Here is a 15,979-nt window from a genome sequence, read left to right as displayed (position 1 = left end):
AAAAAAAAAAAAAAACAATCCAGACATGAAGACCAATCAAACAGAATAGAAGACACAGAGACAAACCCACATATATACAGTTAGCTCATAAGGACAAAGGTGCTATAAACATACAGTGGAGAAAAGATAGCCTACTCAATAAGTGGTGTTGGGAAAACTGGAACTCTGTATTTAGTAGAATGACATTAAACCCCTATTACTCAACTCAAATCGATAAAGAACCTAGACATCAAACCAGAGACTCTGAGCCTACTAGAAGAAAATGTAGGCCCAACTCTCCATCATGTCAGCCTAGGAACTGACTTCCTCAATAAGAGTCCTACAGTGCAAGAAGTAAAATCAAGAAATGGTAGTAAACTAAATAGCTTCTTCACGGCAAAGGAAATAATCAAGAATGTGAAGAGAGAACTTGCAGAATAGGAGAAAATCTTTGCCAGCTGTACCTAAGAAAGAGCATTAATTTCCAGAGTATTCAAAGAACTCAAAAAACTCAACATCAAAAAATGCAAATAGCCCAATAAATAGATGGACAATGTGACTGAACAGGCACATCACAAAAGAAGAAATATGAATGGTCAACAAATATATGAAAAAATGTTCAACTATGTATAGTATCTATACACAATAGAATATTACTCAGCCTGAAAGAAGAATGAAATTATGGCATTTGCTGGTAAATGGATGGAATGGAGACTATTATACTAAGTGAAACAAACTAGTCTCCAAAAACAAAAGGCCAAATGTTCTCTCTGTATGTGGATGGTAACACACAATAAGGGGATGCGAGAATAGAAGTTCATTGGATTAGACAAGGAATAGATGGGGATGGGATTAGGAATGACAGCAGAATGAATTGGACATAACTTTCCTATGTTTATCTTTGAAACTATGACCAGTGAAATTCCAAGTCATGTACAGCCACAAGAATGGGATCCTAATTGGAAAAGTTATAATTCATGTGTGTTCAATATGTCAAAATATGCTCTACTGTCATGTCCATCTAAAAAGAGCAAATAAAAATGTTTTAAAAATTGAGGAGTGAGGGGCTGGAGTTGTGTCTCAGTGGCAGAGCACTCGCCTCACATGTGTGAGGCACTGGGTTTCATTCCCAGCACCTCATATAAACAAATGAATAAAATAAAGATCCATCAACAACTAAAAAATATTTAAAAAAATTGAGGGGTGAATAGGAAAGGGGAAGATCCTCATATCAGTTATTCTCCTGAAGCCTGAGACACTTCCAGAACATTTTCAGAGAAATAACCCATGTCCATGACCAAGTAGTTTATATGTAGTTTTGTGTTTAGATAAAAATCATTTTATTTTTATGTTAACAGAAAATTACCAACCCCATATGTAAATGTTTAATGCAATTATAAAAATTGACATCTGCTTCTTCAGTTTTGTTCAATCAGCCATTTTTGTGTGTGTGTGCAATATGTTCTTCGTATACTACTTGCTTACTGTAGTTTTAGAATGGAGAAAAGGATATCAGCAAAATGGCTTAAAATTTCCATCTTCTTGCTTTGTTTGGTGGTAGAAAATCTTATAGTATTTCTTTTGTAGTCTCCAGGAGCAAAATCCTATTTGCTGTTAAAAAAGTTTTATTAGAACACAACCGCATTCATTCATATACTATTGACTGTGTTTTGTTTTTTTTTTTCATGTTGTAATGGCAAAGTTGAATAGTTGTCACAGAACTATGGCCCACAAAGCTCAAGATATTTATTTCACAAAACAATCTTATGCATTCTTTGTATGGTAAGGAAAACCTTCTTTTTATTTTTTATCTTTATTTTTATTTGCTTATTTTTATGTGGTACTGAGGCAAGCACTCTACCACTGAGCTACAACCCTAGCCCCTGAAAACCTTCTTGAATATAAAGGCGCACTCTAATTCTTTATTATGCATTTCACCATCTGTCACCATCTGTAAGGATTTGGTTTGTGTAGTACTGGTTGTTTATGGTACTTTTCTTCATTACACTGGAAAATAGTCAATATTTGTGCCAGGTGCATTCTGCTCTGTGCATCTGCTTTCACTAGATGCTTTTTAACAGTTCAACGCATTTTAAGTGTTTGTGTTGACATCCTAATCCTCCAATGAAACCAACACCTTCAATTAGAGTGCAACAAGCTCTAAATTTATCCTGAATTTCTCCCCTGATAATATTCTGTTATCCAAAAATTCTCTTTTTATAAGGTAACTTGTGGTAAATTGCCTGTTAATGTCAGTGGATATAATCCTCAAAGAATTTCTACTTATATATAATAATATATACTTCTTATATATATTGGATGATCTCTCTCTCTCTCTCTCTCTCTCTCTCTCTCTATATATATATATATATATATATATATATATATATATATTTCTAATCTCTTGAATCTGCTTTACTAGCATTTGGGGCCAGATAAAGGTAGTGAGCATCCTGCTTATGTGTCTGACAGCATCCCTAGCCTCTGCATATTATATAGTCATTGCACTCACCTTTTTCTGGTTGTGGTAACAAAAAAACATCTGCAGACATTGCCGGATGCTGCAGCCTACCCACCCTATCTCTGCCATTGCAAACTGCTGCACTGTAGCCTGTGCAGGGGAGAGACCTATTCTCACCTTTCTTAAATGTCTTTATCTCATACTGAAGAAATGTATATAGAAAGCAATAACACTACTGAGAATAATTGCATTTATTAATTCCATCTTCTCTTAGTTCATTTTACAAAATTTTTCTTCCCTTTCTTAAGTGGGTATGTGCCATCACAATCTTTTTCAATAATCAGCTGCTTAAAAATGTTTAAAAACTGGTCTCTAGAGGCAGCAAAAAAAATCATCTTTAGTGGTGTAAGTTTGGGCATTAGGCAATCATTAGCTTGATTTTTGGCTTGCTATTCACCAGTGTTATGATGTTGGAAAAGCCATTTAAAATTCTCTCAAGCATCATAATTTGTAAAGCACAAATAATAGTAGCTATTTCTTTTGATTTTTGCAAGGATATTTAGGCTCTTAGGATAATATCTTTCATAGCAAGGAATCAATTTGAATTATTATTCACATAGAAATAATTTCTAAAGATAAGTATTGATAATGCCATTAACATACCTATAAATACATATCATTTATGAAAATGATATTAAGTTGTTACAAGTAGAAACCAAGATACTTTGATTTTATTCTTTGCAAATGAGATTGTAGGGATAAAGAAAATCATTAACTTGGATAATGAGGATGAAGACATTTTCTAGCTTTTATTATATTTGAGGGTAAGTGTTTGTGTGTTAATTGGAAGGAGAGAAAAGTTTTATTTTGAATCTACTCAATATACTTCTATTGATAAAAATAATGCTGGAATGAGAATATATTTTAAAAAGATTATTGTTGTTAACTGAAGAAATAGTCCACTATGAAATAGACTTATTAAGAAGAAGTATATTGGGCTGGGGATGTAGCTCAAGTGGTAACACGCTTGCCTGGCATCCGCGGGGCGCTGGGTTCGATCTTCAGCATCACATAAAAATAAAATAAAGATGTTGTGTCCACTGAAAACTAAAAAAATAAATATTAAAAAATTCTCTCTCACTTAAAAAAAAAGAAGAAGTATAAAGTTTTTGCTCATATTTCTCTGTTCTAAATGTAGCAGTGTTGTGAAGTCTGAGACACTCTGCAGAGTTAGCTCCATGTGACCTCATGTGTGAAGCCTTTCCTGGCTGCCATGTGTGGTTTCCCACTCTTCTTCTGTGCTCCCATAACATCCTTCATTTTCCTTTCAGCAATCTCTCTCCTGTACTGTAAGATCTGCTTCTGTGTTTACATATTCCTGGGAGAAAGAGCCATCATTATTCAATTAAATAAACTTTCCAGTCAAAAGAAAAAAAAACAACAGTACACAAAATGAAAAGATTGACTTCTAGTACAGTTTTGATATTAACCCAAAGAGAACTATAAGAATTCCATATCAGTGCAATCATTTGACTTAAAAACTTTTAAAAATGAAAAATGAATTCATTCAATAACTCAATCTATTTCAATCTTTATTGAGCATCTGTGTTTTCCCAGAAACTCTTTTAGACTACAAAACATTAATGCAGACAAAAGCTGCAATTTCCTAGAGCTTAGTTAAAACTCCAACATATGAGGTATGTGTTTGCTTGCAAAGAAAACTCGTTTACATAATGACAGGTACCTGCATGATTCTGGCAAACACTGAAATCATTTTCAAATAAACACTGTGATTGTCTATGTACTGTTTTTAACCATAAACCAAACTTGGGATAATGTTTTAAACCAATTTTTAACATCTTTAGGTTTTGAAGAATTTCTATTCACTTTAGGGAAAATTCAGTTTCACATAGTAAGAAATAATTTCATTTAGTGCTTTTGTTTTTGCTGTGACTTCTTTTAATAACACTTATTTAGACCACAAGTGGCACATTGTGGGATGCCAATGTCTCACTAGTAGCAAGAGAACAGAGTAGTAGATTACAATGGTATGTTTCAGAACTATACTTGACATAGTTAAGTATATGCCTGGTAGTGCTGTATAACACAACATCCCAAAACTCAGTATCAAAAAATAATAGCAACTTAAACTGATCAACCTGTGGGGTCAGCAGAAGTGGCTCTGCCACATGCTCTATATCCTCGTGTCCCAGTCTGTTCCACAGGGCTCTCAGGGCTCTCATCCTTCTTGGACAAGTGGACTAACAAAAGTATATGCTTTTCTTATGGTGATGGAACAGAAACATACAGTCCTCCTGGGTTTGGAATTGGCACATTTTTATTTATATTCAGATTCTTTTAGCAAAGACAAGTAAAAGAGCAAAGTTCAGGCCTGAAGGGTAGGAAAGTACCTTCTATCCCTAAGGAAGCAAAGACATTGAGACTGGCAATCTATCATAACAATCCTATTATTTCCTGTTGCAGAATAATAGCAATAAATAGATGAGAAACTACCCTTGCTTGTTATTCATTTTTCCTACTTTGAAGGTTCTGAATCCATATATAAGAATGTCATTTTGGGGCTGGGGCTGGGGCTGGGGTTTAGTGGCAGAGTGCTTGTCTTGCACATGTGAGGCACTAGGTTCAATCCTTAGCAGTGCATATAAAAATAAGCAAATAAAAGACATACTGTCTATCTATGAAAAAATTTTTTAAAAAAGAAAGTCATTTTGAAAATTTTGTATATAGCAATTAAAAAGCAAATGGGAAAAATATTTGTGACTAAATATTTGTGATTAAAATCTTTAGAGCAAGATTTATCTAATTGTGGTGACTTACATTATTAGTTTATAAACCCCAGTAGTTAAAAAAAGAAGAAAATATCAGAGTAAATTAAATAAAGGTTACTTTTAATGAAAAAATTTGCTTTTGTTTTACCTACATGTGTATTGAGTCAAGAAAAAAATATTTTTCTTTGACTAGGTTATGAATTTTTTTTCAATTTTCAAAGCCAATGCTATAAAGTATTTTAACATATTTATTTTTTTATTGATGCATAGCTGTACTTATTTATGGTAAAATATTTTCTAATTATAAGATGTTTAGTTTAAGTACGTTCTAATTTGTAAAAGTTTTCATTTGATAGACACTTCATCTTCTTTGAAAGTGGATGGTTTTTTAAGTGCTCATTTCCTTTATGCAAATGTCTAATAAAAGATTACTTTTCTTTCAAATCAATCAACAATTGAGGCAGATTTAATGGACCTGTGTTTTCATTATATACTATTAGCAATCATGACTGTGGGGATGGGTGGCCCACGCTTGGAATTATTTTTTTTTAAAGTAATGGCAATATTTACCTTCTCTATTTAGCTTGTGCACGGCTGGCTTCCTGATGATGGTTTATAATAAAATCTCCTCCCGGTTATATTTCTTGATAACATTCTGTTAGCTTATTTCAGAAAGATTTATTATCAGCTTATCTTCAGATTTTAATATTTGCGTCATTCTGTCTATGTTAACTGCAGCCTCTCCCGGAGTACCAGTGGGCTCTAGCCAGGTATAGGACACACAGGTGGACAGCCTGGTCCAAGCAGTGTTGCTGCCCTTAGTTCATCCAGGCTCTGTCCACTCTTGCCAGAGAAGGTAGGTCTGAACGCTCCTGCAGATTCTGGAGACAAACCAGAGGCCTGGACTAGTCTTTTATTTACAGGGAGAATGCTAAAGATAATGAGAATATTTAATGGTCTGTTACTTATTTATAAATTAAGATGCAAGACTGTGTTTAGTAAAAAGATAAAATGAGTGTTCTGTAATTTAGTTACTAAGTATCTACTTTAGTCAGCCAAGCTAAAAATAGTTGTATATTTTTAAATAAATTGCTTCAGGTGTGATTTTTAAATTTAAAAAAATCAGCTATGGACAGGTAGGAAATTTAAAATTTTGAAATATATTTTTCTTTGTCTACTTTTTTTTGTAAATAAAGAAACATGTTATATGCATTAGCTAGTTTTAAGTTAATACAAGAAGGTTTTGTAGAGATTAATTTTAGAGAGTTTGAAATTATAATGTATCTTAACACTACTATTTACTAAAGTACAGAACTGAAGTCATCTTTGTCCAAATACTAATTGGTGGGAAAAATCCTAAATGGTTTCTTGTTTGAGGGTGTGTGTGTGTGTGTGTGTGTGTGTGTGTGTGTCTTTGTGTTTACATGCTCTATATTAGGTCAACTTGCATAAATATCTTTTAGTTACATAAACAATTACAAAAATCTTATTCAAGTTATGTTATGCATGTTAAAATAGCAGAAATTCTTTTGTGTATAGACTACTATGGTACTGCTGGAGATTTTTTGCCTGTTTTATTGTTGGTCTATAAACAAATAGATTTTGCTACGTTTCCTGTTTCTTTGTGATGGAGATGGTTGGCTTCTGGTAATGTTTCATCTCAAGAATCATATCTTTAGTTTTTAACTACCCACAGAGAGTGAAGTTCAATATTTTTTATATATTCCTAGAAAGATTAATGGAAAACAGTAACAAAACAAAACAAAACAGATGTTCTCAAATCCCCCTTCCAACTTAACTCAAGAGGTCTTTACACATCCTGATACAACTGTTTTGGAGCGGTCCAACTACTACCTGTATGTTGCAGAATTCCAAATGTTGGCATTAAAAAAATTATTATTTTATTTGTTCTTTTTAGTAATACATGAAAGTAGAAATATTTTGGCAAATTATACATATATGGAGTATAACTTACTCTATTTAGGATCCCACTCTTGTAGATTGTACATGATGTGGATTTACCCTGGTCGTGTATACAAATAAAAGGCTAGGAAAGTTATGTCCAATTCATTCTACTATCTTTCCTGTTCCACTCCCTGCTCCTATCTCTTTGTTTCCCTTTGTCTAATCCAATGAATTTCTATTGTTCCCCTCTCCAACTTCCTTCATTTTGGTTTAGCATCCACAAGTAAAAGAGAACAGTCTGATTTTAACAATTGCCCCAGAAACGGAGCCTGATGAGAAGAATGTATCTTCAGAATTATCCTCTCCTTACACATGTGTGAAAAAGTAGCTCCATCTTTTATAAAGGTAATCCTGCAATGTCCTACACTCTATTCTGCCCTTGTCTCCCAGTGAAATATCAAAAGAACTATTTTGAGAGTCTAAAGATTGTGTTGTTGGAGCTGCTACTATACCTTCATATGTCTGAGAGATGGAGGAAATTATCCAGATTTAAAATATGATACCAGGATCACAATATTTTATTGATGGACTTTATTCCCTCAGCATCCTAATCTTTTTATGCTTCAATTTCTTCACCTTTTCTTCATCAGAAGGTAAATATATTATAATTAATGAACTGATATTGATACATTATTATTAACTTATTATAATCTATAGTTTATTTAGATCACCTTAGCTCTTAGCTAGTGTCCTTTTTGTTTGTCTCAGAATTCCATTTAGAATTCTATATTACATTTAGATTTCATATTTCCTTAGGTCTTTGACCTTGACCTTCACAGTTCGGGAGAGTATTGGACAAATAAATCATAGGATATTCTTCTTAAAGAAAAATAAAAAGAATCATGATTTAAGCATTTGGCAAAAGATTGTTTTTCCTGTCCTTTATCTCTTTTCTTCTTTAAAAATAAGTTTTTTTTTCCAAAAGTGCCTTTAATGTTTTAATAAAATACTGGCTAAGTTACAGACCTACAAACTATTTTTGGAATAAAATTATTATTAAGTCCATTTCCATTTTCTTTTCAAATTTGTATTATAGAAACAGGAAATGAGAATTTGGAGTATACCACTTGATACATATTTTTTATGTTTAGGAAAAAATTCATACATATATAAATATATATGTATCTTTTTTTGCTTATTAAGATATCATTGACATATTTCTGTTGTTTCTTATACTATACAACATCTTGTTGAATATGTACCAAATATGTACTTATTTATGTCACATATAAGTTCAGATTATTGCACTTTTAGCTTTTATTCTAATAAAAACCACCACACTGAATGGTTGCTGAGTCACTCAGTGTGAGCATTTTAAAGTTTAAAAAAATGCTGGTAGAACAATGGGCCAAAATTTAGTTGTAATTTCTTGAGTTTCAAAGAAGAAGTATAACTTATTGAGCCTTCACCAACCCTGATAACAACTGGAGGGTACTGAGATGATTAAAGCTCTAGTTCCAGGCTGATGTTAAGGTCTCCTTAAATTTACTTTTTTCAACTAAAAACCTTTATTTATTTATTTATTTATTTATTTATTTTTTAAAAATATTTTTTATAGTTGGGGCTGGGGTTGTGGCTCAGCAGTAGTGCCACTTGCCTCACATGTGCAAGGCCCTGAGTTTGATCTTCAGCACCACAAAAAAATAAATAAGTAAAATAAAGGTATCATGTCCAACTACAAAAAAAAAAAAATTATAGTAGATGGGCACAATACCTTTATTTTATTTATGTAGTGTTGAGGATAGAACCCAGTGCCTCACTCGTGCTAGGCAAGTGCTTTACCACCCCTCAAAACCTATATTTAATAAGCATTGTATATATCACATGAATTATTGTCATATTCCTTTTGAAACCCAGTTCTATGTTTGATTTGCATAGATCTGATTATGGTCTTTTTATGGTTAAGCTTCCCAGTTCTTAAGATCCTAATCCCCATACCTTTCTCCAGCAACCAACACTTTTCTTAAAAACCTTTTTTATTTTTTCAAAAAGAACATTTAGTGCTCTATTTTATAAATCCCTTAATATATGGAACTGTTGTTCATAGTCACCAAAGACATGTTTTCCACATTTAACATCCAACAGTTTCAACACTTTCTCCTTGATCTGTATAATATGTTCCATTAAATTGAAGGATTCCATGTTTCTGAGAAGTTCTGTTCAGTCTATTTGCATTCCTGTTACCCATTACTTTGGAGGTATGGATTTGCAGGAAGAGGTTAAACTATACCTATTGTAAAGTTAAATTCCAGATTGTGATAGCTTCAAGTGAAAGTACATACCAGCTGTCTTTCATTAGATGAGAGCAAGAGAGCCACACAGAGCATGGAAGACCAGCACATTTCAGCAGTCTGCATTTCCCCAGCAACACTGAAATGTATACACTGCAGCTTACAATACTCATCCAGGGTAGGATTTTACAAGATTTGCAAGTTCAGCCATGCCTATACCACTGCTCTTTCAGTTGGGACTTGAAACACCTTTTCAGGAAATCTTGTGCTAACATTTATTCTTCCAGGTAAGGGCATGTTAATATCTGGAGCTTTTCCTTGTTCTGAACAAAATTCAGTCAACGGATTTCCAGCACCATCTGCAGGAAGAAAGCAGCTAGGGACAGGTGTCTCTGAACAAATATTTTCCATTCTAGGCTATTTGATAGACTCATCTACTGTGTGTGACTTTTTTCTAGTATACTTTGTTTCCTTTGAGCATCAGAGATTCAGTGAGTTGCACTGGTGGCCAATGTTTCCTTTATGATGCTCCAATGGCTACCAATGGACAAAACCAACTCAAACTTTAAGTTTACCAAAAGTGTGAGTGTAATACTTTCTGTAGATCCATATTTTTTTTTGTAATTATCTAGGATCAATAAGAAATCATTAAACAATATATATGGATTCATACAAACTTTAGTTTCAGTCTTGGCTCCTAATACCTTGGCCCATAAAATGCCCCCCAACACCAAATCAATTATGATGTCATACGCTTTATAGTATTTTTTTATGAAAGCAAGTACAGAATAGCTAAAGAAAGTTCTAGAACAAAAATTTAAATCCTTGTATAAGACCTCATGCCCTATATCTTTGTCTCAAATTTTGTATTATGTGGTATTGGCAAAATTAGCACACAGAAGAAAATCAGTGTTACTTAAACACACACACAGTACAGCACAAAAGTTCAAACAAGCCAACCATGTATTGTATTTAGCTTCTGTTTGGATCAAGGACATTTGTTTGCAATTGGTTTCCTTTGAGCTATGAACTGGTCCTTGTTAGACAGTAGTTAGCAATGAGCAGTAAAATGTGAACCAATAACATAGTAGGGTCATAGAATTTCTTTCTTTTTTTTTTTAAGAGAGAGAGAGAGAGAGAGAGAGAGAGAATTTTTTAATATTTATTTTAGTTTTTGGCGGACACAACATCTTTGTTTGTATGTGGTGCTGATGATCGAACCCGGGCCTCATGCATGCCAGGCGAGCGTGCTACTGCTTGAGCCACATCCTCAGCCCCAATATAGAATTTCTTTGAATTACAATTTATGAACAATCGAGTAACTTAGAGAAAAATAAACCTTGAGAACAAATAGGTGGAAACAAAGGGAGTCAATCAGAAAATATGTCAAGAAAGAAAAATCAATGTGGTTAACTCATGACACTGTCTACTGAGGTCATTGCAAAATTAGGACTTATGAGCACAGGTTTCTCAGTGTATTTCAGAAGAGACATTTCTTTAATAATGCAGTCACACTAAGGTAAATTCTATCCAGCCACTGACCCCAATACCCACATTAACATAGGATTGACTTCAGATTCCATGAAATTCATTCCCAGCCTTCACCTGTCATAAAAGAATGATGAGGCTAGGACAAACACAGTCCTTCTTGTCTTGGAACTGTGTCCTCAAGTCAACAATCTAAAGTAAACTAGAAAAGAAGGGGGAAGGAATAAGCAATTTCAGCTGGTCAAATATATAGCCTCAGAGAAACCTTTTCTTTTATCTTATATGTCTCTAATCCAGTAAAGTTGTCTTCCTAAAAATAATTATACCTGACATTCAGAAGCATTATTTATAGCTTTTTTGGTTTTTCCTGTAAGTTCAAAATTATTTTACAGACCCTGTACCCTAGATATCAGTGAAAAAAATTACCTACCTTGCACAAATCACAGAACTCTAGATTCTTAGTTCTTTGTGGCCTTATCTATAAAAATAGCAGTAGCAGCTCATTCATGTTGAAATAAAGTCACTCATAACTGAAAAAGCTATATATACTCATATACAAAGCTTGATATATGTAAAATTATACATCAGCAGGATGAAGCCTCACACACACACACACACACACACACACACACACAAACACATTGTAGGATGAGATCAAGTTCTAGGGGAAACTGCATCAGACCTGTGATCTTCACCCTGGCAGGAATAGATATAGCATATCACTGTGCAGCTTTCCTTGGCCTCCAACCCAATAGGGACATATGGCTGCCAGGTCCCAGTATTGGCTCTGAGAATGTATTTTGTGTTATTATTCCTTTATTTCTGGGAGAATTGACATTAAAAAAATATATGTGCTCCTGGGACAATTTTGGCTGCTGTGTTGGGGATAGTCTTTGTGAAGAGAAGAGAAGAATAGAGGAAACTATTGGAGAGATTATTAAAATAATCTGACAGTTGGTGGCTTGGATACAGTCATAATAGAAATAATTAGTGGACTTATTCTGGATCTATTGTCCATGAAGAGCCAAAATGGCTTACTGATAGATCAGATATATTGTTACATCTGAGGTAAAGTCTTCAAGAGGACCTGCAAGAATGGAGCTGCTATCTTCTAGAAGCTTACAGAGCTAGGCACATGTTAGGAGGGAGCTCAAGGGCATGCTTAGACACATTAGGAGGTGGTAACCTCTAGCAAGCAGGAAACCCTAGTCCAGCATTAAGTGGTGAAGCCAAAGCTGGAGGTTCATGTGAGACTCATCAGCATAGAGAATAATTCAAAGCCAAGACAGTAAGAGATCACCTTGGGAGTAGTTATAGAAGGGAATCAAGGACCAAGTCTTAGAGCAGGTGAGATGCAGAACCAGGAAGGGCGCCTGACTGCAGTCTGAGAGGTGGCAGAACGGTAGTGGGTACTGACCTGGAATCCAAGGAAAGGAATTGTTTCAGAAGGACCCGAGAGTCCAGGAAAGATGTAGCCTGAAAATTTACCATTGGGTTTAGTGATCTAGAATACTTTATTATTAAGATTTGTTGGGGTGGAATGTTGAAGACAAAAATATCATTGAAGTAGATTTAAAAGTATAGGAGGAGAAGAATTGGAAATGGAGAGTATAAAAGACTCAAAGATGTTTTTATAATAAAGGAGAGAAACAGGTGATAATCAGGAGGAGATGTAGGTTTAAAATAGTTTGCAAGAAGGGAACCACTGAAGAGATAGGGGACTCAGGAAAAATGGAGGGATTGTCTTTGAATGCTGACATCAAATAGCAACTCCACTTTAAAGGAAATAAGAAAATTGTTTTTGTTTGTTTGTTTAGTTTTGTTTTTTGTCCTAAATCAAATATGAGTGACCATGGCATGGGAACACAGATTCAAGTGACCCTGAAAGGCACATTACACTGTAAGAAGCTACATCATGAAATTTCGTAGGCAAAAAACAAGCCAAATCATAAATCAATACATTTGGTAGATAAGTGGGTAGGAGTATCAGGTGATTGCAGCAGAGTGGGAGAATCTCTTCAATAGGTTTGAAGTGTTATAGCAATCTTAGCTTCATGGTTGGGGGGGGCTAGCAGCCTGCTAAGCTCAAGTGATACATTCCCAGAGGTTTACTTAGTAGTCATGAGGATATTAGATCAGATGCAGAAGATGAAAGAAAAGGCTATTAAAAGGGTTTAAGATAGCTTGAGGTGATTTTGGCTCTGCACAAGCAACATTCCAACCATGATGCTCAACTCAGCCAAGTTTAAACAGTCGGCAGAATCTTCAGATACATGCAGCTTCTTCAGAGAACTTCAGCTGCACAAGAGAGAGTTTAAGATAATGTCAAAAAAATATTGGACTCTAAATTGAGTAAAGAGATAGCATGAGTAAACTCCTAGTTGGAGTAAGGTGAAATCTTGGTGTAGTTTTAATTTGCATTTCTCTAATTACTACAGATGTTCAAGACTTTTACATAGATCTGTTGACTATGTATCGTCTTTTGAGAAGCACCTGTTTAGTTCCTTTGCCCATTTGCTGATTTATTTATTTATTTAATTTGTTTTTTGAGTTCTTTGTATATCCTGTAAATTAAAGCCTCGTTTGAGGTGTGGGTGGTAAAGATTTTCTCCCATTTGGAAGGCTTTCCTTTGCTGTGAAGAAGCTTTTTAGTTTGATACCATCCCATTCATTGATTCTTGATTTTAATTCTTGTGCTTTAGGGGTCTTTTTCAGGAAGTTCCTAAGCTGGCATATTGGAGTGTTGGGCCTACATTTTTTTCTAGTAGGTGCAGGCTATTTGGCTTATGTCTAGGTCTTTGATCCACTTTGAACTGAATTTTGTGCAAGGTGAGAGATAGGGGTTAAATTTCATTCTGCTACATATGGATTTCCCGCTTTCCAAGCACCATTTGTTGAAAAGGTTATCTTTTCTACAATGTATATTTCTTTGCACCTTTGTCTAGTATAAGATAATGTATTTATGTGGGTTTGTCTCTGTGTCTTCTATTTCATTAATCTTCATGCCTGTTTTGTTGCCAATACCATGTTGCTTAGCAAGCACTTCTAAACCACAATTTAGGGTTTCACATAGTTCTTTAAATTATTTTTATTTTATTTTTTTGCATTGCTGGGGATCCAGCTCATAGCTTATACCTGCCAACCATGCATTCTACCACTGATATACAACCCTACTTTTTAAAAAATACAATACTAGAATACTCTTTTAATAGCATCATTAAAAGAGAGTCTAAATAGAAGTTATATAATTTGAGTAACTGAGTTTAGTTAAATTTCCTGGTAAAAAGAGCCATCATTATTTTATCTAAATTTTAGTTATAATTCAAATACTGTTTAGTTCAAATGATCTAATAGTTTTAGTTAGCTGTTTGTTCTGGCTTGTAATGAGCCTGTGTGTCTATTTAAGTAAATCTTACACATTTATTTGTATGAATATGTTTTCTTCCAGGAATAGAAGATGGTAGCGAATTGGGAGAGAGGAGTTTCAAATTTATTAAATAGGAATTTTATACCTAAATATTGTATTCCTCCAATTCTAGTTTGGGCAAATTTAAATTTCTGTGTGGTGTTGATCTAAACCATCATCCCAGAGAGAGGGGAAGAGATGAAAAGAAAGGCATACCTTTGGAATTCTGAGACTTGTTGCAATTTTCTAGCACTTTCACAACATAGTGATGGTTGTAGGGCTTCAGTGATTGCCAGAAATTCATGTTTTTCCTGTGGAGCTTTCCTCGCCTCTCCTCTCTTCTCTTTTCCTCTATTATTTCCCTTCCTCCTTTCTCCTCCCCCCTCTTCTTTCTTCCCTCTGTGCATTCAGAATTTGGCTTAAAATAACATAATTCTATAAAAACAAAAGGGACATTTTCAAACTAAGTCTCATAAGATCTCTGAAGAAGAATCCTAGCAGAAGGTGACATCTCTATTTTGATGAAGTTTTCCTTTTACCTGTTTCATACACTGGGATTTCATGAAAAAAATAAAGGTTTTCAGAGCTTTAAAAAAAAAAAAACATAAAAACAAAAAGAGGTCTGGGCGACTTGCTTGCAGCCCGTGTCAAAGGTCAGCTTCACCTACTGTCCTCTCGGGGATCTTTTGTCCATGACGCATCACTTCTCACCACAGATTGGTCTGCATATTAACATTCCTTAATAGATAGGACCACAAAATCACTTAATTGTTAGTGTTGTTATTTAAGACATAAATTCTCATATGAAAATTTACATCCCAATATTCTTTAGTTTATTTTTAGTTGATCCCTTCTACAATGCAAAGAAAAACTCTACAGGTTGAAAAAAGAGATTGAACTAGGAAATAAGACCTCAGATCACATTCCGGTTTTTATGATTTTTATGAACTAGACCTCAATTTCCTGCCAGGGAAATAAGGCTAACAAAACATACCATGTCTTTCTCACAAGGAATGATGTTGATATTACAGATAAGTAAACAAGATGTTAAATGAAATAATGACTGGAATATATGTAGAATTGCTTTGCAAACTGGAAACAAAGTTATGCAAGCTTCTTTCATTATAATCAGTTATCAGAAGAATCTTATATATGACTAAACACAAAAAGCCTGCACTAGTGGGTCTTAATTCTACATAACAGACACATTTAAAACATTTGTTTCTTTTTGCTAATATATTTTACTTGTAAGTTTTCTAGCAATTTGTATCTGCCCTTTAGAATGTAAGCATCACCACTAGATTCTGGCTTTTTAGACAAATAGCATAAGTAAAAGAAAGAAGGAAAAAAAGGGAAAGAGTGAGTGTGGGGGGTCCATATCAAAGTGTATGATGATAATCATCATTTGACCTCTGATCTGTAAACATGAAGGTTTCATATAGTTAAACCTAATAATTCAGCTTTCTGCTTTAGCAAAATGTCCAGATCCAACTAGCAGTTTCAAAAAATCATTGAATTGAAGTGAACTTGGAAATAAAGCTTCTTCCAAAATGATTATTCTTCAATAGGAATAATCAATAGGAAGCTATGGGTAAGTGTGTTAAAAATGCAAGGAATCAAATTGCTGATTTACCCTTTCTCTCCCCCCCCCCCCATCTTT

The sequence above is a fragment of the Marmota marmota genome, unplaced genomic scaffold, assembly GCF_001458135.2.
Source record: "Marmota marmota marmota unplaced genomic scaffold, marMar, whole genome shotgun sequence".
Taxonomy (NCBI): Eukaryota; Metazoa; Chordata; class Mammalia; order Rodentia; family Sciuridae; genus Marmota; species Marmota marmota.
This window is presented reverse-complemented; position numbering follows the sequence as displayed.